Here is a 25,758-nt window from a genome sequence, read left to right on the forward strand (position 1 = left end):
GCACAAAGAGATAATCTGAGAATTTACACTGGCAAAATAGTTAATTGATGAATAGTGATTGACCAACTTTCAAATTGGGTCCTTGTAAAATAGTCTTAGGTCTAATAAACCTGTGGTCCTGAGGAGGTCTTCAAGCTAGCAAGAGTAGGGATTCCACCACTGTAGACTGAAATAAAGAAAAAAGTTTGGATAATTCCCTTTTTGACAACAGATGTTGAATCAGGGACTTAAAAGGTGCTACATGCCGCCTGATGACCTACAGTATAAGATTCCACCCGTATTGTGCCCATCTAGACTGTGAGGTGTTCTTTCTTTCATGTAAAAATGGCGCTCAGGGAAGAATGGAACAGTGATCTGTGTGTTAATTGGCAAAATCATATTGTGAAATGTCAATGTAGAAAACTCAAATCAACGTGGAACCATTACAAATGATTACATAAATCATTATATTAACTAAATCATACTGTTTAATATACAAAAAGTAAACCGTTTTTACACACTACAAATAATACATATATATGTGTTTTTTCCTAGGTAAAATCTCGGTCTTACACAGCACAGATTCTGGATATTTTAGTCTTACACAATGCTTACCATGAGTGGATGGTGCTGGTTATATCAAGTTGTTACTGTTCTGGTGTAGTTTTGTCCTTTGTTGACTTTGAGGGCACCCCCTCTCATCGAGAAGTCACCTTTCATTAAGGTTTGTAACGCTCCAATTGAACAATGTGAAACCTGTCGCCTGTATCTCCCAAAAAGACTGCCATCAATCAGGCGATCTCTTTGTTCTACAGCGACAGACGTGGCTACTACCCCTATATTGATGAGGTCACAGGTGAGGCAGTTAACAGGGGGATACCTCAGTTCATTCAGTTCACTCATCCTTTAAAAAAGCTGCAGAAGACATTAGCTTTTATATACCAGTCAAAAACAAGCTGGGCTGTCAGTGATTGACTGGCAAGAATGGAGGCCATCTTGGGTCCGAAACTGGCCATTGAAAACTGTTTTACAAAAGAATTGCATCCTCCGCTCTCCCCACAGGTAGCACACTCCATCGCCAGAACCGAATTTGAGGCAGCATCCCAGTTTATAATGAGAGAAACACACTCATTGGCAAAACTTCTGAGATCAAACAAGCACTGGAGATTTTTCCTCTTCCCTGAATGTTATAATTATGATTATAAACAGAAACCGAAGGATTATACCAGACATTGCCTGGAAATAGAAAAAAAAAATGATAGACTCGGGTTGCTCTGGCGGGAGAGCACAGTGCTTTATTCAGTATTTACCTGAAAACAGTGTGTTGTGTCCAATGTAGAAAGACACCAGGAGCCAGGATGGATTATTTATTAATCCTCCAATTCAGGTTACATCTCTATGTACTTCAGCCAGCCTAGCGTGGTACCAGCCCCACCAGGAGCATCTCTAACTGCCACATTCATCTCACTCAGACACCCAGGCATTCCACGCATCACAGACACACCAACATTCTAATGGCCAACTCACACTCTGGCTGAGCAGCTAGAGGCAGCAGGGCTAGAGTACATGTTATACATTTAAGTAGGGTATAACATTATCCCTTTTTCCTTAAACAAAAGCAAAAAGGAAATGAGAGAACTAAGCACAGGAAAAGTAATGGAACGAATCTCAAAGATGCAGCAAATGGACAAAGCATCAAAGAAAAATCAAAAATGGTACAAAACTCGAGGATGCAGCAATTAAGACAAAACATCACAGGAGAAAGAACCATTAAATAAAGAAAGGATCGTTAAGATACATGCAATTGATAGCAATATCCCCCATCCCCCCTGAATAGAGAATTTTTAAACATATTTCAGTACATAACATATCATATCATATATTGTAACGTAAGGCACTATAACGCAAAAGGGTAAAAGACCCGACTTCACAAATGCCCAAGAGCATAACATAGAATAGAGCTAGAGGAGGAGCTACGCGGGCATCCAAGATGGTCGCGTGAGCAGAGAGCTCCCGAGACCCGCGCCGTCCTTCTTTATCTATCCTTCACCTATCCTGGTCATTTTGACGGGCTTTTGCAGCGCTATCGTCACTGATGCTAACAATCCTTTTTTGGTCGAAAACGGACCCTGGGGACCATTTTTCGGACATTTGCAACTTTCTGGCCTGCGACCGGGGACTCGGCTGCCCATTGTGGCCGACCTGTAATTGAACAACAACGGCTGCCTGGCATCTGGCCCACCGGAGGTGTACTGCTTTCACTTTCGGTTTCCATCTCTTTGTTCCTGTCTCCTCCTACTCTGCCTTCGCCTGCTGCCCTCCCAGCCTACACTTTCCTCCGTAGGACTGGCAAGGAGGCCGCGACACCTCTGTCTCGTTGGCACGTCGGAGTTTCGAGACTTTCCTCCCTTCTCATCGCTTCCCCTGGCTATTCGGCCAACACTGAACGCGAGATGGCAACGAAAGTGGAGGCCGAAAAACGCCGGAAGGCTGCGACCCGGGGGGGATCGATCCAGTCTAATATGATCGAACGCTACACCCAGCCGAGAGGCTCCCCCGGGGCCACAAGCGTGGGTGCTGAAGGGCTTCAAACGGACATGCCGCCTTCTTCGGAAGTGTCGCTCCAAGATCTTTTGGCTGCCATCACTGGACTTAAGGCCGATATGAGTCAGCAATTCGAAGCCGTAGTGTCCAAAATAGACACAGTGGCGGTGGATGTAACTCTTATTCGGGCCGACTTAGCCAAAACGAATGAGCGGGTGAAGGCTCTGGATCTTAAAGCGTCGAGTCTGGTGACGGACATGGCTGAGGCGCAATCTGAGATTGGTAATCTGCGTGCCTCGCACGACTTGCTGCTCAAGCGGATGGAGGACTATGACAACAGGGCCAGGCGAAACAACATACGCCTGGTCGGAGTGCCGGAATGTGATGGTGCTGTATCGACCGACCTGTTGGTCGAGGAACTTATTGTCGCTCAACTAGCTCCGGCAGGACTCAGTAAGTTCTTTGCCGTGGAGCGCGCCTATCGTTTTCCAGGAGGACAAGTGAAGCCGGGAAACCCACGAGGCCTATCATTGCGAGGCTTTTTCACTACCGGGACAGAGACGCTATCCTCCAGGCCGCCCGTAAGCACGGTCCTTTGAAATACGACAACAACTCTGTCTCCATATATCCCGATTTCACTCCCCAAGTGCAGCGACAAAGATCAGGTTTCCTTGGAGTGAAGCGTCGCTTGAGAGATCGGGGACTGAAATACGCCATGCTGTTTCCGGCCCGGCTCCGGATCGAATTTCGAGAACGTGCCTACTTTTTTGATCAGCCTGAACGTGCAGCCGACTGGTTGGACTCGTTGCCGGCAGATGACTCTGGAAGCGGAGGCCCTGGTGGTGCGGAAGGTGGTGCAACGGCCCAGGAGTAATTGGGACCCCGGAGGTTCTGATTGAGACTATGCAACGTACTGTGTAAATTAACTTTGTGCTTTATGTCACTGCCCGTGGCGGTGCGGAAACGGGTGGTTTCTCCCTTCCTCCTCGGGGGGTTCTTTGTGTAGATAACATGGGGCGACAGGCACACTGCAGTTGGGGGTGGCTTTTTAGTCAGCAGGGGTGCAGGGAGGGGGGTGTTGTAACGGGTTTTGGTTTTGGGGTCGGTTTCTGGGGACTTGGTTGTGTTTCGTTTAGTTTGTTCTGTCTTGGTTTTCATGGTATTTCATATTTTGCAATGACTTTGAATCGTGGGCTCTGCTGGGGGGTGGGGGTGGAATGTCTTTGTCGCAATGGGGGGGGGTGAAATGCGGATTCTTTCTTGGAACGTAAACGGTTTGGGTGATAGGATTAAGCGGGGCATTGTACTGCAATTCTTGAGGCGCCATGCCCCTGATGTTGTGTTCCTTCAGGAGACCCACTTGATTGGGAATGCTTGCAGGGCCTTAGACCGCCGGGGTTATCGCCTGGTTGCACATGCTGGTTTCACTTCAGGTTCCCGGGGTGTGGGTATTATGGTAAAGTCTTCCCTTGCTCTTGCTATTGACGAGGTTTTCCTTGACGACCGTGGGCGGTATGCTGCTGTTTCGGGGAGGTGGGAGGGTAAGCAGGTCGTGTTTGTTGTTGTCTATATCCCCCCGGGACTGCAGGCTACCACTTATGCCGATCTGGGCAGGACTCTCCTTGGGCTTCCTGACGGCTTGTTGATCCTGGGTGGGGACTTTAATTCTGTAATGTCCGGCGACTCTGACCGACTTCCCCCTAGGGTATTGCTGCAGTCCCAGATGTGGCTCAGTGAGATGGCTGATACTTTTGGCTTAGTGGATGTCTGGCGCTCACTACACCCCACACTCCAACAATACACTTTTCACTCTGGTGCGCATGGCAGCCTCTCCCGTATCGATTATTTTCTCATGTTAGCCTCCACTCTGTCCACTGTTCGTGAGATACGGCATCTTCCCCGGGGTATCTCGGACCACTCCCCCTTGCTGATTACGATTTCTGTGGGCGGTCTACTTGGTAACAGAGTCCCCCCGATCCCCCCCTGGCATTTCCGAAACCCCCGGCTCCGCTCAGATTTGATTAAGGCAATAGATTGCTACTTTTCTGAGAATGTGGGCTCGGTCACTTCCCCCACTGTTCTTTGGGAGGCCTTCAAGACGGTTATCAGGGGTTCCGCCCTGTCATTCATTGCCACTGAGCGTAGGGTCAAGAGGGAGGCTGTTGTGGCTCTTGAAACCGAAATTACTGCGCTTGAAAGTGAGTTGGGTGGGAATGACACGCCGGCACTGCTGCACGCATTGGAATTGAAGCAAGCAGACTATAGAGCCTGTGTCACGGATGCTGCCAAATTGATGCGGTCGAATCAACTAGGCCGACTGTATGATGTGGGTGACAAGGCTAGCAAGCTCCTTGCGTGGCTGGATAAGACTGAACGTGCGTGTCGTGTTGTTCCTTCCATTGTTCGTGAATCTGGTGAGAGTGTCTCTGATCCGGGTGAGATTGTTGATTGCTTTGTTGACCACTTCCGGACGGTTTACACGCCTGTTAGCGATCGAGATGAGGCCGACTCCAGGCTACTGCTGCGTGACATTGCCCTGCCCACTGTGTCGGATGAGGACTGCCTTGCCCTGGAGGCCCCCTTTACTGTCGATGAGATTGCCCTCGCGATCCGATCCCTTCGCTCGGGAAAGGCAATGGGCCCCAATGGACTCCCCATTGAACTTTACAAACTTTGTCCCGACAAGATGGCCGCCCACCTGCGTCACATGTTTCTCGAGGCGGTTGAGGCTGGATGCCTCCCCCTTGAGCAGCGCCTCGCTACCATAGTAGTCATTTATAAGGACGGCAAACCTCGTGACCGCTGTGCCTCGTACCGCCCCATTTCCCTTCTTAACGCGGAACCCAAAATCCTTGCTAAGGTACTGGCCAATCGGTTGCTTACGGTGATTTGCGACCTGATCCACCCGGATCAATCCGGTTTCATCCCCCACAGAAACACTGCCCTCAATTTGCGTAGGCTCCACAGCGTTCTCGCGAGAGCTCCAATTCTCGCCGAGCCGGCAGTGGTCGCTTCCTTGGACGCCACAATGGCATTTGACACTATCGAATGGCCCTACCTATGGGCAGCCCTCGCTAAATTTGGCTTTGGCCCCAATTTCATCGCATGGGTCAAGCTTCTTTACGAACAGCCACTTGCTCAGGTCGCGGTGAATGGTAGGTGCTCGGACCCCTTCCCCTTGGGCCGTGGCACACGTCAGGGCTGTCCGCTCTCCCCGCTCCTATTCGCATTAGCGCTCGAACCCCTTGCCGCGTGGCTCCGGTGGGAACCCTCTATCAAAGGGATCCGATGGTCCCCTGACCTCGAGGATCGTGTCTCCTTGTACGCGGATGATATCCTCCTTTATCTCACTTCCCCTCAGAAGTCGCTCAACGTTCTCTTCGACGTTCTCACGTCCTTCGGTAAGAACTCGGGACTTGTCATTAACTGGACCAAGTCCTGTGTCTACGCCATAGCTGGTACTCTGCCGCCTCTCCCCCGCAGGTTTCCCATCCTGGTAGCGGCCGACGGCTTTAAGTATTTGGGGATCTATGTATCCATGACCTCCTCGGTCCGCTACGAGCGTAATTTGTATGCCCCGCTCCGCAGACTGAAGCAAGACGTTCGGCGTTGGCGCGATTTGCCTCTATCCCCATTGGGCCGGGCGGCACTCTTTAAAATGATGTCGCTCCCCCGATTCCTTTACGCCCTGCAAAATTTCTTCGACCCTGTTCCAGCTCGCTATTTCCATGAAGTCGAGAGTTTACAGCGACAACTTATTTGGGATGGCCGTGCCCGCATTGCCTTATCCAAGCTCACGCTCTCCTGGTACGACGGGGGTATTGCGTTGCCGGATATTAGACGGTACTACTGGGCCTCACACCTGAGTGCCATTAACCATGCGACATATGCTCCGGAGCCCGCTCCCGCCTTTGCCTTGGATAAACTGTTGTTGCCTGGTGGCAATTTTAATAGGGCCCTGTATTCCAAGGCACCCTTTCGACTCCTTACGGGCCCGACAAAATGTGCTGTGCGGGCATGGAGGGATGCTACTGTGGCCACGGGCTGGGGTGGTAGACTGACACGTAAGACGCCGCTGTATGATTCGGAACGGCTGGGCAACCTGTGGAAGACGAAAGGGTTTGAGAAATGGGACATGATTGGGATCAGCACGGTGGAGGACCTGTGGGCACGGGGCGCGGTTAAGTCCTTTGAGTTATTGAAACTGGAATACCGGCTTGACGATAGAGAGCACTTCCGGTACATGCAGGTGAGACACGCCTTGTCTTCCGTCTTTCCCCCTGGTACCGACATTCCGCAATCCTCCCCCTTGGAGGATCGAGTTCTAGACGGCCACGTCCCGGATAGTACCATCTCCTTAATCTACAAGAAGCTTATTAACAACAGAGCTGACCAGCTTGAGAAGCTACGGGCTGCCTGGACGGCTGACGGACTTGAACTAGATGACGAGGACTGGCAGTCAGCTGTGTCCTCCCCTAAGGAGGTGGCTATTCCGGCACGACTTCGCTTTGTCCAATTGAAGATCCTCCACCGAGTGTATCTTACTGGAGTGCGTCTGGTGCGAATGGGTTTGGTTTCGGATGGACGATGCAAGCGTGGGTGTGGGATGGATGGTACCTTTCTTCATGTTCTGTGGGAATGTCCGATGATTGCAGCGTACTGGTCCAGGGTGCATGATGTTATGAGTCGTGTCACGGGGATCTCATTACTTCCTGAAGCACGTCGTTGTCTGTTGAATGTGTGGGAACCGTCTGATTGTAATGCTGCCCAGATACTTTGGGTTACCCTGGGCAACATGGTTGCAAAGAGGGATATCGCGCAGCTCTGGGGCTCCCCCAGATTACCATTGCTAAGTGCCTGGAAAGAGAACATGGACTGGTCCATGTTCCGAGAGAAGACGGTGTATGAGGCTCGGGGGCGTCCAGGGAAGTGGTCCAGAGTTTGGGCTTCGTGGAATACTTATCGTGGAGACATCTGTTCTCCTCCGCTTGACTATGAGGTCCCTCTCCCCTCCTCTCCATGAGTTACGTTCCTCTATTAATCTCACTACATGTTTTGTTTTCCCGCGCGCGCCACCCCCCCTTGCCATAGTCCTTTCTCCCACATCACTTTCCCCCCCCCCACCTCCAGCAACCCTTGCCACTATGATACCATGTGTTTGTTTGTTGGTGTTCTTTTCGACAAAAACATAAAATTAAACCTTTCTTATCCTACCTGTATGATGCTATGCTCTCGCCGACAATGTGGACTTGACAGATTGCTCCAGCAACGTACTGTCTCAGAATCTACTTTTCACTCAGCCTGTTTATGTCATAGCGGCCGGCCCTGCGGGGTTGTAGGCAGACGCTGTGTATTGTGCATTCGTAAATAAAGGTTTAAAAAAAAAAAAAAAACATAGAATAGAGCTAAAGGTAGTTAACCCTGCGACTTCAATCCCAAGAGTAAGGAAAACAAAAAACAAATGGGTCGTCACCCATAGAACCAACTGTAAAGGTATGTATGTACTGGTGTACTGCGCACAACTGTAAAATGGGTTTAAAACCCACATCCAACCCCGTGTAGGAGTTTACCTTGGTACTCACGTATGGGAACTAACCGATGTCCCAAACCCCTTGTAGAGGTTACATACCCCCAAGTAGGAGTAACTAACAGTCAAAATTAATGGGGACATTAACCCACAACCATCCCTCGTGTATGGGAACTGAGGGCTAGATGTTGGTAATTCCTATTTACAGACGCTTAAATACCGAATTTTACCGAATCAGTATTTAAGAGTCTGTAAATGGGAAGGGGGCATATTTAGGTAATTCTGAATTTAGGAATACCGAATCTGTAAGATTCGGTATTTACAGATTCGGTAAATACCGAATCGGTATTGCCCATTGATTCCTATGGGCCTTGAAGCCCATAGGAATCAATGGGAAATACCGATTTGGTATTTACCGAATCGGTAAATACTGAATCCTGCAAGGATGCAGGGGGTGTCACTTTGACACCCTCTAGCACCCCAAGTACAGGCTTGTGTGACATTTGGCACAGATACATGCCCTAAGGGCATGTCTGTGTGTCACATGGCACAGGTGTGCATGCACAGATGTGCATGCACACCTGAATTCGGTATTTTACCACACAATAGGATTGTGTGGTAAAATACTGACACTTAAGGGCCTGTGGCACTCTTAGGAGTGTCAGCTACATATGGATTTACCGACTCGGTAAATATACCGATTCGGTATTTTACGGAATCGGTAAAATTACCGATTCGGTAGGCCCCCTACATCTGAGAAGCCTAATACCAGGCGGAAACGGCTGAAATCGGTCGTTTCCGACCGGTATTAGGGCTCCTACATCTGGCCCAATGTGATGACCACCCACAGAAAACCAAGGAAAACCCATCCTTAGAAAAGTGTAAACCTGTGGCATCACGACAACAAAAAAAAATGGATACTTAAATAACACTAATACATGTCCATTAACTGTAAAGTACTAGAGAACTGCAACCCCACGCCAGTGAGCAACCTCTAACCCAAATTGTACCCTGGTGCAGACACACCAAAAATAACACCCCAAGAAAAATGTATTGACACAAAGTGGATACATGTAAGTCTTAGGCATAATAAACTACTCAAACTTGCCAAGTATGGAATAAATGAGAAAAAAGAGAAGAAGAAAAAATCAGTCTGAAATAACCACAGTCTTGCATCTCTTCTTGTACCTCTTGTCCATATGCTTAGAAAAGGAAAAACTCACGAACAGGAAGCCATGCTCCGTCTTGTTAATTACCCAAGATTCTTCCTCCACATATCTAGACCATGGCAAGACTCACAGGGGGTCTATTATGGTATATAAGCTCACCGCTTGCATAAGCAAATAACCAGCTGTGTTACTAGTCTCCGGGGTGCACAGGGTGTACAAGGTACTTACAAGTAAGAAATATTCTTTTAAAGGAACAAAGAAATTCACAAAGTCAAAGACTGGAAAATTTCATAGCGTTTTGGAATCACTTGTAAAAATGTTTCTTATCATGCTATCCTACACTGCCATCTAGTGTTTCTTTATGTGTCAACACTTTCAGTGTTTGAAGAAGATTAGAAGTAAAGACTTGTCAACAATCATGCTTCCTCCTTGTAACTGAACTCCAAATGATTTAGATCATTAACGCTCCGCTTGTTCAAACTTTATTTGAACACACCATAAAATAAAACATGCATGGTTGCCCAATTGCGACCGAAGTTGACAGCAATGCTTGTATTGTGAAATAAACAGCAGCCAACAAACACAAGATGGCTGCACGTGATTACACGTCCTGTCAGATGACACATGGCACGTCAAGATTGGAAAACGTCATTAGGAGGTGTACGAGCAACAAACTGGACGAAATGTCACTAAAGTTCCTAAGGAGAGTCGCGCAATGTGGAACAAAGGTGAGTGGCACGAGCAGGAGATTTGAAAATTTGAATGTGAGAAGAGCGGTTGAACAAGCAAAAGTCAGCGGGCGGCATGTCGAAAAATAATAAATGTTAACTTTAACTTACCCCCGAGCTTGATTAAGAGAATATAATGGCCGGGGAACGTCAGCCCCCATCCAACCTCGCATACATTAACCGTAGACCAATTGAACAGGTGCACACGCAGAGTTTTGTCACTATTACACCCACGTTGGTTCAAGTAGATATGTGACAAAATTAAGCATCAGGAAATGTCTATTTGTGGAAGCACATCATGCAGCTGAGCAGGATCCAGTGTGTGAATGTCAGCCCCAGCCAAGGATCACACACAGACACCAAACTGGCACCTCTCCTCCAGGACCCATATCCAGAGGATGACATACCTGAAGACAAGAGGCAGGTTAAATGTTTCTAGAAAGCACTCACTTGGTTATGGGTCCAATATGCTGCTAATGTCATTTAAACACCAAACATTCACCATCTGTGCAAGCACTGCACGCTGATTGTTTTGACCACTTTATGACGTAAAATCACAAATTGTGCCTTTTTCTTTAGGACACTGTAGACTCTGTAGAGCAATGTGGCTGGAACACCAACACCTGGTTGTAGAGAAGCTACCAATCCAACTCACCAAACCCTTTTTTAGGTAACAACGTGGCTGGAACACCAGATGTGGTTGTAGTGTGACTACACCTCCAACTCACTGAAGTCCTTTGTGGCTGGAACACCAATGCGGGTGTAGTTGAACTACTACTCCAACTCACTGTAATCCTTTTGTGGCTGGAACACCAATACGGTTGTAGTTGAACTACTCCTCCATCTCACTGTTGCTGTAGTATTTCCAGGCTGTAGTGTCATTTGGGGTGACACTGTGCGTTGGGGCTGTCCGTTGTAAGGACACTGGTGGGGCTGGTGCTGGCTTGCCTGGAAATACATTATTTGTAGTAGTAGTTGCTTGAAGGATCTCTTGGTTTGTCTTTTAGTTCCTTAGTTTCTTTGTTTCAGTGCTGTACCAAGAGTCTCTAGGGTCCAAGTCCGCTCGTCGCCAAAAATATGTTGTGTCCAATGTAGAAAGACACCAGGAGCCAGGATGGATATTTAGGTCTTATTTATTAATCTTTTAATTCAGGTTACATCTCTCTGTAATCCAGCCAGCCTAGTGTGGTACCAGCCCCTCCAGGAGCAGCCTGCCTAGCAGCTCAGCCCATCTCTAACTGCCACATTCATCCCACTCAGACACCCAGGCATTCCACGCATCACAGGCACACCAATATTCTAATGGCCAACTCACACTCTGGCTGAGCAGCTAGAGGCAGAAGGGCTGGAGTACATGTTATACATTTAAGTAGGGTATAACACAGTGTTGACATCTTTGCCGAATGCAGTACTTCATACAAGGCACCGAGTTCAGGAAGCAAAAAGGGTTTCCACTGTCCACAGGGAAAGTGCTCTACTGCCAATATATGTCTACTCGCGTCCTTTGTTTACAGATGACCCACTGACCTATCTCACTCTGGTAAGTCACACAGCCACCATAGTCATTATATAGAAATGATTAACATATAGATATTGTATATAGGATAAATTACTGTATTTCGATAGGATGCAGTTTTTTTACCTTGGTTGCCAGCATTACTTGAAACAGGTTATGTGGTTAATAGTATTTTCGTTCTGATTGACCTCCTTTGGCCAAATAATACATTGGACTTTTCTTCTAGCAAGAGAAATCTCCACCACAAACAAAATTGTCTGCTCATCATTTTTTTAAAGTAACTTTATTGGCATTTGGAGTTCAAAAAAGACAGTATTACAGAGATATAGGCACATTCCCTTATTCCACATTATCCATCCTCTCATCGAGTTCAGTCCCATCGTCTGCACCATTGCAATACATTTTCTGTATAGATTATGAGGTTCATACAGGGGGGATCCGAGTTCCCACCTGTAGTCTCCACAATAATGCCACGGGAATTCCTACTAGTATCTCTGTGGCTTACAAAATTATGCCAATCCTAATTTTGGGATATCCTCACTTACCCCCACATCCCCCTCTCCTTCCCTCCCTTCCCAACTATAGCACCGGCTATAATAGGGTTGTGCATGGTTAATAAGCAGTATTCTTTAATCTCAGGTTGGTAACACCCCAATCTTAATTATCCCTGTGTGGTTCAGCTCCTGTCCCATGTGCAGGCTCTTGAGTGCTCGTGTCCTGCTCTCCCTTCTGATCTTATAACATTTAAAACATTTCCACTGTTGCCCATTTGCACATGTCCTTCATCCATTCTTCCACCTAAGGAGGTCCAGGGCAGATTAACAATCAGCAGAAGAGGGTCCCTGTTAACAAAGCAGGTTCTGAGGGAAAAATTCAGGGAAAAGCACAACATGAAGCAACATGGGTGGAGCACCCCACTAAATATTCACATAAACAGATAGTATATCCTGATAAATATATCACCCACAGAGGTTTTCATTTACAATTATTTATTATCAAAAATATACATATGTTTTTCTTTTTTATATATAATACGTAGATTTTGACACAATACATTCTAAAAAATACACTTAAAAATATAATACATTATCAATATAATAGTGTGTAGAAGGAAAAACAAGAAAAGTCCTGAGTTTCAACTGAAAATACAACAATTATATGTGAATTAAAATGACAAACTTACAGAACATGTGCAAAAAAACATTACAGTGAGATACACAACTACAACATCTACAATGAACAAATACAGAGAACAAAGAAATGTATAGACACAATAAGTACAATAATATATACAACAAACAAAGAGACAAGGTGAATGCACATTGTAAATGAAAACCTCTGCGTGTGATATATTTATCAGGATATACTACCTATTTATATGAATATTTAGTGGGGGACTCCACCCTTGTTGCCATATGAGGTCCGGGACAGAGCCATACTATTTGTGCCGTCTTTTGGTAAGCACCAATCACAGGGAAAGAAAACACCTGCTTAACCTTTTGTTTTTGGGAGTAGGTAGAAGGCCGAGTAATACCTGCTGAATCTTCTTGGGAATCACCCATCCCGCAGCTTTTTGAAGGTGTGTTAACACCGCCTCCCAGTAAGGGGCAAGGGCCAGGCACCCCCAAATCATATGGGGAAAGTCCACCACCTGTTATCTACATCTTGAGCACTCATCACTGCAGGTTGGATAAATTCTCTGCAGTCTGCATGGGGTGAGATACACTTGGTGCACTATATTATATTGTAGGAGTTTAAATCTGGCATTAGAACTAACTGTACGCTCTTGCATTTTTTGTTCCATTGTCCTCTGACAGACGGGAGAGGACGTCCACACTGGACGAGTTCCCCGAAAGAGTCAACCCCCTTGCCGGGTGTCCCCAAGAGTCCAGCAAGTCACTAACTTCCGCATTGCTCTTGACTCTGAGTTTGTCAGGAAAGAGAAGGCTATATTTAAGATTTTACTCCATGAGATGTTTTTTAGCCACCATAAAAGATTGCCTTTGCTTCTGTACCCACTGCATTTAGTCCGGATATACGGAGGTAGGTTGTCCTTCAAACATTCATAGGCCTCGGGTGTGCACCATCTGCAGGATTGCTCCTGAGCTCTAAAATTGAAGAGCCTTGCGATGCTAGCCCTGGATGGTGTGCTCGGTTTGGGGAGTGAGGGGGGGGGGGGAACGAGTGCTCTGTGTGCCCTTTACACGCTGAAAAATGTGGATGGTGTTTTGGGTGCCATGGTAGCTGTGATCTAGTCCTCCAGAAATAATTTGGTCGACGTGCCCTCCGTTTTTTGGGGAAATCCCTATAAACTGCAGGTTGTTCCGCATATATCAACCTTCAGAATCCTCTGTGGGCTCATCAAGATGGACCATTTTTTTACTATAGCTCTCCTACTGTACCCTTCAATGTTCTGACCTCATTCTGCAGGACTTGTACCTCATTGCTCATCGGTAGTGATTCTATTTGTGACCTTCCAGAGGTCGCAGCAGAGGTTGACCACTATTGTGACCAAATCTATTTTATTGACCACTTCATTACGTGTTGTGTGTATGGCCTCCAGGAAGTCTGCTATTGAGGGGGTCTGGTTCTCCAGGTGCTGCCTACCTTCTGATTGGTCCGTCAAGGTGTCCTTCTGTGCCCCCTGGGCCGACGGTAAAGGTTGGGTGTATTTTGAAATGTTATTGCCTTGAGGTACTCGGACCATTTATCTTTAACCATGTTGGTTACCTCCTTTGTTGTGTTCGGTATTCGCTGCGTATCCTCTCCCTCAGGTAATCTTTGACTAAAGGTTCAGTCGTGCAATCCGGAAGTTCAGGGTCCTCTGCAAGGTTTTGGCGATCCCCTTCGTGAGGTCTGCTACTCTCACCCGTGGCTGCCCCCACACACAGCGGGGTCCAGGTAGAGCGCCGATTATGTCCATCGATTGGTATGCGCTCTATAAGCCCCCGGTGGATGGTTACTTAAAATTGTTTATTCACCACGTACAGTCCTGGTGAGGGCAAGCCTCAATCCACCAAACTAGGGCCTGGGCTCATCAGAGCTCTGCAGGTCCCGGTCAATGGGCCCTCTGGGTAGCATCTCTTCCCCAGCACCTCCAGGCAAAATATTCAACAAGCGTAGGCCCTTCCCTGATGCCTCAGAGGCAACAAGGCCCACTTTCTCCTTACCGCATCTGGGGGCAGTCGCGCCACAGAATGCAGCTGCTGCGCTCCACTCCCCAGAGGGCCTTAGTTGTCCCACATGATCGTTAAAGGATCTTCAACCACCGGAACTGCCACTCTGTGTGCTTCTAGTCGGGCCGAGCCAATGCGGTGACTTCCCTGGGGCAATCACCTCTGCGGTCCCTCATCCTGCTGTCCAGGATCGGCTGCTTCCAACACAGCTCTTGAGGGCTTCTAGTCGGACATCCAAGGTCCCGGGGGAGTTCTCCGTCGCTCCCCCAGCGGTGTGTGTAGCCTGCTCAGTCCGCAGCGGATCCACCCCTCAGCCGTGTTCTAGTGGAAATTCCTCTACCTTGCTTGGCTGCGGGGAAGGGATCAGAACAGCTTCCGTGTGGGGGTCCTTCACCAGATTTCTCACTGCGGACTTCACCGTTCACGTCGTAAGCATCCAGGATTCCCACGCTGTCTGTCTCCCTGGCTCAGGCCGCAAGATGGTGAATGGTCCAGGACCAGATATTCTTTTCCTCCCTATGACCTGTACTGATCTGTGGAAGGGCAGGTCGGTGCCAGTAATGATTCAGCCCCTATTATCCGCTGTGTAGTGTAAAACATTGTGCATGGGTTCAGCTGGATGATGTCGGATTCAAATTGGCTAACGAGAGAGCCAAGAGAGACGTCTACTCGGCCATCCAGCCAGGCCACACACCCATGTCTGCTCATCATTGATTCAGATTTGTGCTGCTACTCTTACTCAGGTAGTTGTACATGAGCATCAGTGCACAGATATTTTTTAAAATAAGATGGGTCATAAATGGGTGGTGCAACATTTATCATACCGTCCTCAAATAACAAGCAGTCGCACTCTACAACCCATAGCTTACCAACCCTTCCACCATTGCAAGGGACCTCATGGAGAAAACTGCAATCTAGATGAAAAATAGGAGTTAGTATGATTTTGACTTTCAGACAATACATTCTCATGCTACCCTACTTGGTCTCGCAACCAACAGTTAGAGTTCCTGATTTACAAAAGTCTGATCTCAAATCGGTGCCTCTGTTGGATCCATATGTATGCGGTTCTAAAGAAAAGTCTTTAAATATAATCAACCATTCACAAGACAATCTTTACACTTCAAAAGCCTTCAGTTTTAGCTGCACCCGTCTTATGTTATAAAGTTAGCATATGTCATTGAAAAATCTCATAATAAGCCAGTTAATCATTTTCTTCGTGTACCTACAGAACAAGAACACTGTGACATTCCCTAGGCACACCAAGACAAGTAGTCTCATTTGCAGGTTGTGGGTTTTCCAATTAGGTGACATTGCTTAGTGGATAGAGGGAGCATGGATTTTGCAATCATTGATGAAACCCATGGTAGAATGGCAAATGGCGTCTCCTGGTTGAGAGCTTTCTGGGTGGGGGTGCAAGGTAGTGGGGGAGAATAGGTCATTCAATTTCCACTAAACCGCTGAAAGTATAGTAGGGGTTGTTTGCGTGTGTGGTCTTCACTGCAGAGGGTTCCTCTGAGGGGATTTGTTTACCCATGAATATATAAGGTAGTCTTTGAGTGCAGTGTTCCCCAATCCCCAAAGTTTCTAGCACTGTCCACACATCTCCTTTCCCCAACACCTCCCTGTAGCCCCTTCGCCCATCCACAATGAAAAAATCAATGATTCTCTTGGATGTTTACTTGCAAAATTCAAGATAGCTTAGTCTTACATAAACAGTGTATTATTCATCAAGTACCTTCTGGGGAAAGAATCTCCCTATTGAAAATATTTATAGAATGTTGTTCAAAAAAGTGTGTATTGTACAGCTGACTATATGAAGCACTTATTGTTAATTAGGATACATTGTAATGCATTTGGTTTCAATATAAAGGTGCACCAGGTAATGTACATACTGTGCATATCTATAACAATAAAGAGCTCTACAAAAATTAAAATAATGGCAAAATGACAGAACATATTAAAAGATTATGTACATCATATCACATTGGTCTGTTGTGGTTATCATGCAAATGTTTTGATCACATTCATGTTAATTGCCTTCATCTGGAGAACCACATTTTATTTTATATTAGACCAGCAGAAGAAATTCTGACAGAGAATCCATACAGAAATTAAAGCAACAGGGTAGAGGTTAGGCAGACCACTCTGCGCTAGCTGGACATATCATGCTATAAAAGGCTGGAGGTTGCAGCTCTCTTATAATATAGTATGGATCAAACTAGAACAGACTGGAGTTGAATCTGGACTATACCATATGCACTAAACAGATCGGTGCGAGGAGACTAGAGCTTTAACAGAGATGGATGTCATAATACAACAAACTAACGCTGCATAGTGCTTATCCTACCCTAGACAAAGAATAACTGCCTAATTGTAGCAGCTGTAATTATTATGCAGTCTGGGGATAAGTTACCATAGCAGATCTCAGTGCTTGGTAAATATGCCTTCTGGTCTATACCATTTAATAATTGTTCATGCTGTAATGCTACTAATGCCTTCTGATGTATACCATATAAATAATTTTCATGCTGTCATGTCTTAATGTCAAGCATTTTTTTTTTACCAATGGTATTCCACTTGTTACAGTGAACCATTGTATTTCCAGGGTGACCCCGTAAACACTATTGGAGAAACTGTGGCTTTGTGCATCTCTGGATTTGTGATGTGGGGCTATCTCGGTTTTGCAAAGAGTGTTGTACGTAATATAACTTGTTTTCGTTTATTTCGTTTTTTGTACGACCGCTACAACTATTAAGATGAAATTGCCATTTTATAATTGGACACAGAATATGTATTCAGTAATATGTGCTCAGGAGTGGAGGCGGGGCATTTGTAAAGACGGGACACTATCACAAGCAACACCACCATTAAGTCATACCCAGATCACTCCCACTGCAAGACTTAGATATCTCTAAACCATGCAATGCCTGCTACAGCTAAGAATTAAATATGGTACCCAATGTTTCCTAGATACCCCTTAATCCCACTGGGGTAGTAAAACAAATAAAAAGTGAGAATAATTAACAGTCCCGGTATATTCAAGTGTCAGGAAGAGCAATGTATAGGTAGATATATTTCTATTCTCTGAAAACATTAGACTAGTGTTTAGACTGAAAGGCCAGATTGAGAGCCTTAGGCGGATCCATTATATACGAACAAGTGGTTAATAACTTTGGGAATGCTGTTGTCTCATTAGGAGGGCATTTGATGCTATGAGAATTCTCCTGTATGGGTCCCACTGCACCTATAATATCACTTGTAAATCAGCATACATCCAACATGTCCCCCCAAAAAGCTCTGCTCTGGTGAGTTGGATTTCATTTGGGTTGCACATGGTGCACTTGCATTACAATTGTGTAGCGGCAATGTAGTTCAGACAGGTCTTGTGTCGGGGTGAGGCTGCAGCCTTGGAGATGGAACTGGTGAAATGACCTGCTCCGATGCTGTTAGATAGGCCTAAGACTAAGAGCCACTAATTCAGCTGACATAGGTCACGAACTCCTCAGCACTACCCAACACCTTACACTTCAAAGTAGTTTCTTACTTCATTCTGCTGGTTCCACTGATTGTTGTACGTAGATTACTCTTTTTGGGTGCTTTTAACAGTGATTTGGCAAATCTGGATATGTCAGTCAGTCAAAAGATAACTTTATTTGGCTTGTCACAACCATAAAGCACACAGTAAAAAATTTGTAATAGTCAAAATTAAAAAAAAACATATTTTCAATAATGCTTTAAAATGTTTACAGTTTGTATAAAATTCCCAACCCCTTCCAACCCCAAACATTTGATATTTTTCCACTTTCTCAAACCTGGATATGAACTATAGAGTGGGTACTCAGTTGAATGTATGATGTGTTCCGCAAGCTGGAAACAGTTTTTCTAACGACTTACGTGCTGAACGAATGTGTACTAAGGACCCGTTCTTTTTTTTTTCCAACGCCGTGAAGGCACAGCAGGATTCCGGCTTCATTCTAATGGACGTTTCCCACTCATTCTTGTTCAGCTCCCATGGGGCACTACATATTGAAGGTAAAGTAGATTCTTCTCCTAGGCTTGCCCCTACAAGGTTCATCTAAATAGCAGGTTTATTTTTAGCGAGGAGGGGAAGAGGAAGTTTAAAGTCAGGGTCCCCAGGTAAGAGGACAGAAGAGGCAAGATTCCAAAAGTACATGTAGAAATTACAGTATGGTATCCAGAAGGGCACTTTATGAGGTGCCTGATACACAAAGGTATCATATCATACAAAACATCCCTTTCTGATGTATCATCAACATTAGTTATGAAAATGAATCCCGCTGTGAAGGCACAGCGGGATTCCGTCTTCATTCTAATGGACGTTTCCCACTCATTCTTGTTCAGGTCCCATGGGGCACTACATATTGAAGGTAAAGTAGATTCTTCTCCTAGGCTTGCCCCTACAAGGTTCATCTAAATAGCAGGTTAATTTTCAGCAAGGAGGGGAAGAGGAAGTTTAAAGTCAAGGTCCCCCGGTAAGAGGACATAAGAGACAAGATTCCAAAAGTACATGTAGAAATTACAGTATGGTATCCAGAAGGGCACTTTATGAGGTGCTTGATACACAAAGGTATCATATCATACAAAACATCCCTTTCTGATGTATCATCAAAATTACTTATGAATATTTTTTTTTGCTTTCACAGAGAATGTACAGAACGTTTGACAGATGCCTGCAACATGTATTAAATCCCTGCCTCATCAATGAGACCTTGGCAGCAAAGACGTGCAGTCAGGTCCTGTGCCAAGCAAGGGGGCCTGCACGCGGAAGCACTGGAACACCAATGACTATCTGGACCTGAACCCAAACAACATCTTCATCAAAACAGGAATGCATGGGAGGTATTCCGTCATTGGACGTCCAACTGTGGGTGATTTTCAGAAGCTGGTTAAGAAATTCTACCGCAGATGCTGTGCAGGATATAATTGTCACCACAAAGGCCGTATTCACGGATGTATGCCAGTACAACGCGATCTTTTAGATCGCGGTACTTTACAACGCTGCCATTACAACACAAGTCGTTACAACGACTTGCGTTGGAGGGTGTGGATTGTGGAATATTATAATTTTATATTCCAACACCAGTCCACGTAACAGTAGGGAAGGTGTTGGAATATAAAATTACAATATTCCTTAACCAACAGCGCTATCCAGCGCAAGTCGTAGTAATGACTTGCGTTGTAATGGCAGCATTGTTAAGGTAGTGCGTGTAAACACCACGTTGTAAACGATGTTCCCTGTATTCACAGACCCCCAAACATGAACATCTGTATATCGGATGACATCTGCATTACAGCAAGCCTAGGTAATGAGATGAACGTCTTTGAGTGGATCTTCATTGTATGTAAAGTGCTTCCTGCACACATCTCGACAAACAGTAACCAAATAACAAAGGTGCGGCTCGCAGGACATTTTTGCTTGGGATTCATTGGTGCAAGAAAAGCAATCCTTGATGCAAACAACATTTTATTGCTGTACTATGAAAGCAGATTTGCAGAGTTGGTAATGAGTGAAAAGAATATTTGAGCTTGTTTGTTATGTTGTGGCGTTTGTTTTGTGTGTTAAATTATTGCATTGTGTTGCTATCTTGTGCTGTACTATTGTGTTCTGTTTTAACAGTCAATTTCTGTTGTGCCCGGTTTGCTTTTTGTTGCATTATTTTGCTATATTTTTACCACTTTAGACAGTGATGAAATGTTGTTTGTCAAACGGATGTTCAAACCATATGCTGCTTTTTGTTGGAAATATAGCAGAATGTGTTGACTTATCTAAAGAAAACAACTGACCATAATATAATAACATACACAAAGGATAATACAATTAGGGCACATCATAATGAAACAGTCAGTACAAAACGTAACACACCCAGATTACCTCACAACAAATTTACATTGTAATAACGGAGCTGAAAGCATATCAGCAAAATAAACAGAACACATCACCTCTACAACAACAAATGTGCACAGGCCTTCTTGTGATAATACCACCCTCAGAGACCTGTTATCAAAATACAGTGGTAAAATGTGTTTGGAGGACACACTGCTTTAACTTACCAGTGACTATGAAATGGACCTAATAAAAGGTTTTGTGATCTGAATTCCTCCCGCTCTTATAGTGAAATCTAGAAGTGATAATTATGGGTGGGTGGGATTTGCAGAATTTGACTCTGTGAAATTCCGTGGAGTTACATAAAAACCCCTTAAGATTCCACTGAGTTCCCCCATCGGGTGGAAATAGGCACATCGCACTGCTCGCACTGTGATTAAGCCCCTGTAATGCATTCCGAAATGAAAGAGCATCGCAAATGGAACTAAGAGGTGGACCAGAGGCTCCACTACCCGAGTTGATTTTGCTTCTGTCCAAGTAGATTTTCTACTTGAGCCGCAGCTTTCTGACTGCGAATGGTCACGCCCACTTGCATTAGAAAAATGTTGACGGATGTCCTCCTAGCGACAGGAAATTGCAAAAGGGTACACCAAACCACACCTGCCAACTTACTGTTCTAGAGCTGTCTGGAATTCCGTGTTACAAGAGTAATGCAGAATCGCCAAAATCCTGCCAATTCATCCAGCGGAAAGAAATAATTCACTTACCCCTAGTGATAATTTAAGTCATGTGTTCCAATGTAACTTTCAATCGGGATGCAGTTAAATATGATAGCTTCTTTGAACAAGTTGGTAGAAATGGTAAGCCAAATGGTCAAATATCTTGCTGTAGAATAGGAACTCTGGGTCTGATTTAGAGTTCAGAGTATTGGACATTGTGTCAAAAACATTCGGATGTCTTGTCCACGGTATCACAAGTGCATTATAGCCTATGTGACTAGTAATATGGCGGATGGGCTATATATTGTGTTTTGAAAGAGTATCCCATCTGTTGATCCCTAAATAAGGCCTTTTGTGAGGAAGGTGTCTGAGAAATTGCATTCAAACACCATGTAGAACATGCAAATGTTTGCCAGAAACTTCTGTTTTCCATGTTATTGGTTGTAGTAATCTCACAAAAGTGATTTTTCATACTCAATGGTCCCTAACCTGATGTCACAGAACCTGCATCTGCCTTCTCCCACTGGGACATCACAAACTGTGAGAGGGATGTTGGGGCTGTCAACACCTCATCCACCTCCATGTTGGCTTCTACACAGACAACTGAAGTGGAGGAGCCACATTTTGCCACTGAACTTCGTCTTCCCCAGGCCTCCCCGGGGGTCAGTGGAAGCCGAGAGACACTCAGGGACATGTGTCTTCTTTTAGTAGCAGAACGGTCGGACAAGTGATTGTCTTCTGACTTTCCTCTAGCAAATTAATAATTTCTCCTTTTTAGCATCATTAACTGCACCAGCCAAGCCGTTGTCATGTACCCTATTAACAGGCTTTACTCTCCTGGAGACAACCCTTGCTGCATTGAAATATACTCCCTACCGACCAGCTTGACTAATCCCCATGAAATGGAAATTAGAACACATCACCCACACGTCACACACAAAGTAAGACAACTTGTTTACCCAAGCCACAATATAACAGATCTAGAAAGCCCAGAAGGAACAAAACCAAGTGTTCTCTGTTCACACACCAGAGATCTCGAATGACCACTCCTTACATCTCCGACCCTTACTACACTCTGCAACAGTTCCAAAAGGAACTCCAGTTTTTTCATTGTGTGTATACCAGGCAAAGAATGACTCTTGCCCAGTCTACACTGTTGACACTCCAACTCACGATGTCCGCCTACACCATCTTTAAAACGCTAACCAAGAATGTATTGAATTTGTAATATGTACACCATAAAATACGTAATGTCCACTTAGTTATAAGTGCAAGTGTTTTAACCTCAAGTTAAATCAATTTCAACTGAGATACTGAGTGCACATTTAGCCCATTGCATTCCTTCGATAAATCTTGAGTCAATAACCCTGAATCTATCAAGCAAAATCGATTTCTTTTACTTCCAATTTAAATTATTTTAACCAGCAGAGTGCCTGTAGTGCTCTGCCCATTTCTGGTCCTTCTCAACTTAATCTCTACCTTCCTCAACCCTATAAAATAGTCTAATATTTCAGTTTTAGATTCATTGCCCTTACCTCAAGCATCCAGACTTGCTTCCATTAATGTTATTTATGCCAAATTCCTTCTGTAATGTGATTCTGCACAGGGTTTTAGGGTAGCAGGGAAGTGGCGCGCGTGCAGGTAACCTTGTCAGATGCTGACAGAATGAAGAACAAAAGCATTTGGTGCTACGAGGTCAGGGGTGGACCAAAAACCCCTGGATGAGGAAAGAGCCAAAAGCCCTTTGCTAAACAAACATGAACAAATCCTGGGCACACTTATAGACTTAAAGGTTAATACCATCTTTAACAGATAATACAATAGACACTGCTGGATTTCTTAAGTGATGTTTTACGTGAATATGTTCATGAAGAGTACAAATCGCCAGCCGACACGTGTTTCGTCAACAGGTCAATGCCTGTGACTCTTCAGGGCTTAAAAAGCGTAGAAAGGAAATTGAAGGACCGGTGTTAATTTCTAAGGTGCGGTGGCAGACAGTGTCGAAAGCCGCGGAGAAGTCCAGGAGGATGAGGGCCGCTGTTTCTCCGTTGTCGAGCAGGGCTCGGATGTCATCGGTGGCTGCAATGAGGACGGTCTCGGTGCTGTGGTTTAGGGCTACCTTTAGGTAGCCCTAGATGTGTTGGCCAGCAATAAACTGCGCTCTGGAAAGTTTGTAGTTTCACTTTCAACATTCGCATGTGAGGATTTTTGAGACTATACACAAAGTGCTGCTCCATAAAAAGTGGGACTGGGAACCACTTGGCCAACATGCGCCAGTCATCCTCTATCAGTGAGAAATATCTGGTGAAACCCATGTATGTGGTAGGTAACAGTATGACATGCCTACAAGCCTTTGCCCTTCTTATTTGCAAACATTGGTAATATGGTACTTTGGCCTCATTCCAATATTGAAGTAAGCTAAGGCTACAACTCCCAAAGTGCATCTACAAAATGGAGGCTTAATAGGCAAAGAAGGCGCTTAACTCTAAAATATGGTTTGTGCGCCCTGAGTGGTGCATGTCCACATTTGATATGAATCATTTTTGTCCCAGGTGTTACACTTCATTGAAATCAGCCTCTCCTCTTCTATTGAATATTCACTTTATGTAAAATTAGAAGGAACATAGCAGGTATTCTTATGTTTCTGGATCCAAATATAGCGTATTTGTTGGACCCGGCCTCGTGGCGTGGTCCTCGCTGATCTCCGCAGCCCCAGATCTACAGGTGGAACTGATTCCCGTCCCCCCAGAACTGTACATGATCCTCCTACACTGGGCCTGAGACGATCCCCACACCGCGTGCCTGCACCCGTGCACGTGACCATCAGACTCCATGTTTGGCCACCCCGGCCGGCCGGCCGCCTTCTTTCCTTTCGGCAGCTCTGGCCGCTCCTGACGGCCGCTAAGCCTGCGCGCCCGGCGTGCCCCGATCCACCCGGGGGGTGAACGACTCATCAAGTACCCGAAACCAAGTCTTCCATCACACCTCCGGCCCCCTTCCGAGGAACTGGTTTCCCTCACACCTCTGAACTATCCCTGGGGGCTGGTTTCGATGGCACCTTGGGCCTCCTAGTGAGCTGGCTCCAGATCCTGATGGGCGTCTGGGATTCCATGGGCGCATGGTCCAAAGCATCAAAGGACCAACCGCCCAGACGATCAGGCGCCTGGCCCTCGGACCTCCGGCCTCCTGCCTATGAGCGTCCGGACTTCAAAGAGCTTGACGGCTTTAAGACAGCCTGCCTTCCATCTAATCGGCAGTGTATCCTGGACAAGAAAGCCCTGCTGATCTGATCGCGGCTGACTTCGAGGAGAACAGACTCTGACCCACCGAGCCCTGCTGACGCCGTCGCGGCTCATCGTAGAACCTATGGAACTGAACCATCGGGGCCCTGCTGACGCTGTCGCGGCTCCCTCTTGAAGCACAAAACCTGAACCTCGGAGCCCTGCTGACGCTGTCGCGGCCCCATCTACCTACGAGTACGACGGAGTACTCCTGCCCAAGCCCTGCTGACCTCGTCGCAGCTTGAGGAACTCTCTGGTCTGGCTGGACCATCGACGCTACCCTCACGAACAGCTTGAACCAGAAGTGAGTAGGACAGCAAGTCCCATCGCCAGCCCCCGTACCCCCCAGTTCGAGGATTGAGAACTGTGCGCCGTGTACGTGGCGTGCCAGCTGGCCCTCTAAGACTGTCCCGCTTTCCCGTTCCCCTGTTACGAGACTTTCGCGATCCCTCGATCGCTGTGTATTGCTCTTTAATTAATCTTGATAAAGTCTTTCTTGATAAAGAATCACAGTGTGGTGTCTGCTCATAAGTGTGGTGTGTCGACAGTGTGTATGATCAGTCCTCCCCGGTGGGGACTCCCCCCTCGATAAGACTCGGCAGTAATTGTGGGAGAGGAGGTCCCGGGTGATTAGGAGAGTCATCTTGACCCCAGGGGTCACCGCCTTCCAACATTGGTGGCAGCGACGCGATACGAACCTACGTCTAAAGATCGTACCACTGACACACTACCTGAGCCTACACGCAGCAAACGCACAAGGAAAGAGCGACGAAGACGACGACAGAAGCTGGTGTAAAAACAACCTTCGACAAGGACCTCCTGGAAGATTACACACATAAAGAGCTGAAGCAGTTCTGCAAAGAACTGAGTATCCTGAGTACCGGACTAAGTACTAAGGAAGATTTCCAGAAAGCGCTGACCGCCTGGGTAGAGTCCGGAGCATCTCTTCCCCCGATCGAAGACGAGGGAGGGAGGCCACAGACCGAACCTGGTACACCGACTGGTGAGAGAATCCAGCAACCGACCCGGAGCCCCGCAACCGGGAGAGAGCGGTCATCGGAGGAGATGACCGAGCGAGAACGTGACCGAAGCCATCAACTCGAACTAGCACGCCTCAAATTAGAGGGTGAACTCAAACTCGCAGAGAAAAAGTTGGCGGTGGAGCAATTGCGGCTCCAGGGAGAGCTAGAGGAGAAGAAGCTCCAGAGGGAGCATGAAGGGCGGAGACTTCAGCTCGAGCACGAGCGCAGCCTCAAGGAAATCGAATTGAAAGC

The 25,758-nt window shown here is 46.1% G+C and overlaps 1 pseudogene; it reads left to right on the top strand.

The window, feature by feature from the left end:
- Window positions 1-586: 586 nt before the first annotated feature.
- LOC147663628 (hyaluronidase-like) lies at window positions 587-20,160 on the top strand (annotated as a pseudogene).
- The last annotated feature ends 5,598 nt before the right edge of the window (window positions 20,161-25,758 follow it).

The sequence above is a fragment of the Lissotriton vulgaris genome, unplaced genomic scaffold, assembly GCF_964263255.1.
Source record: "Lissotriton vulgaris unplaced genomic scaffold, aLisVul1.2 SCAFFOLD_2082, whole genome shotgun sequence".
Lineage (NCBI taxonomy): Eukaryota > Metazoa > Chordata > Amphibia > Caudata > Salamandridae > Lissotriton > Lissotriton vulgaris.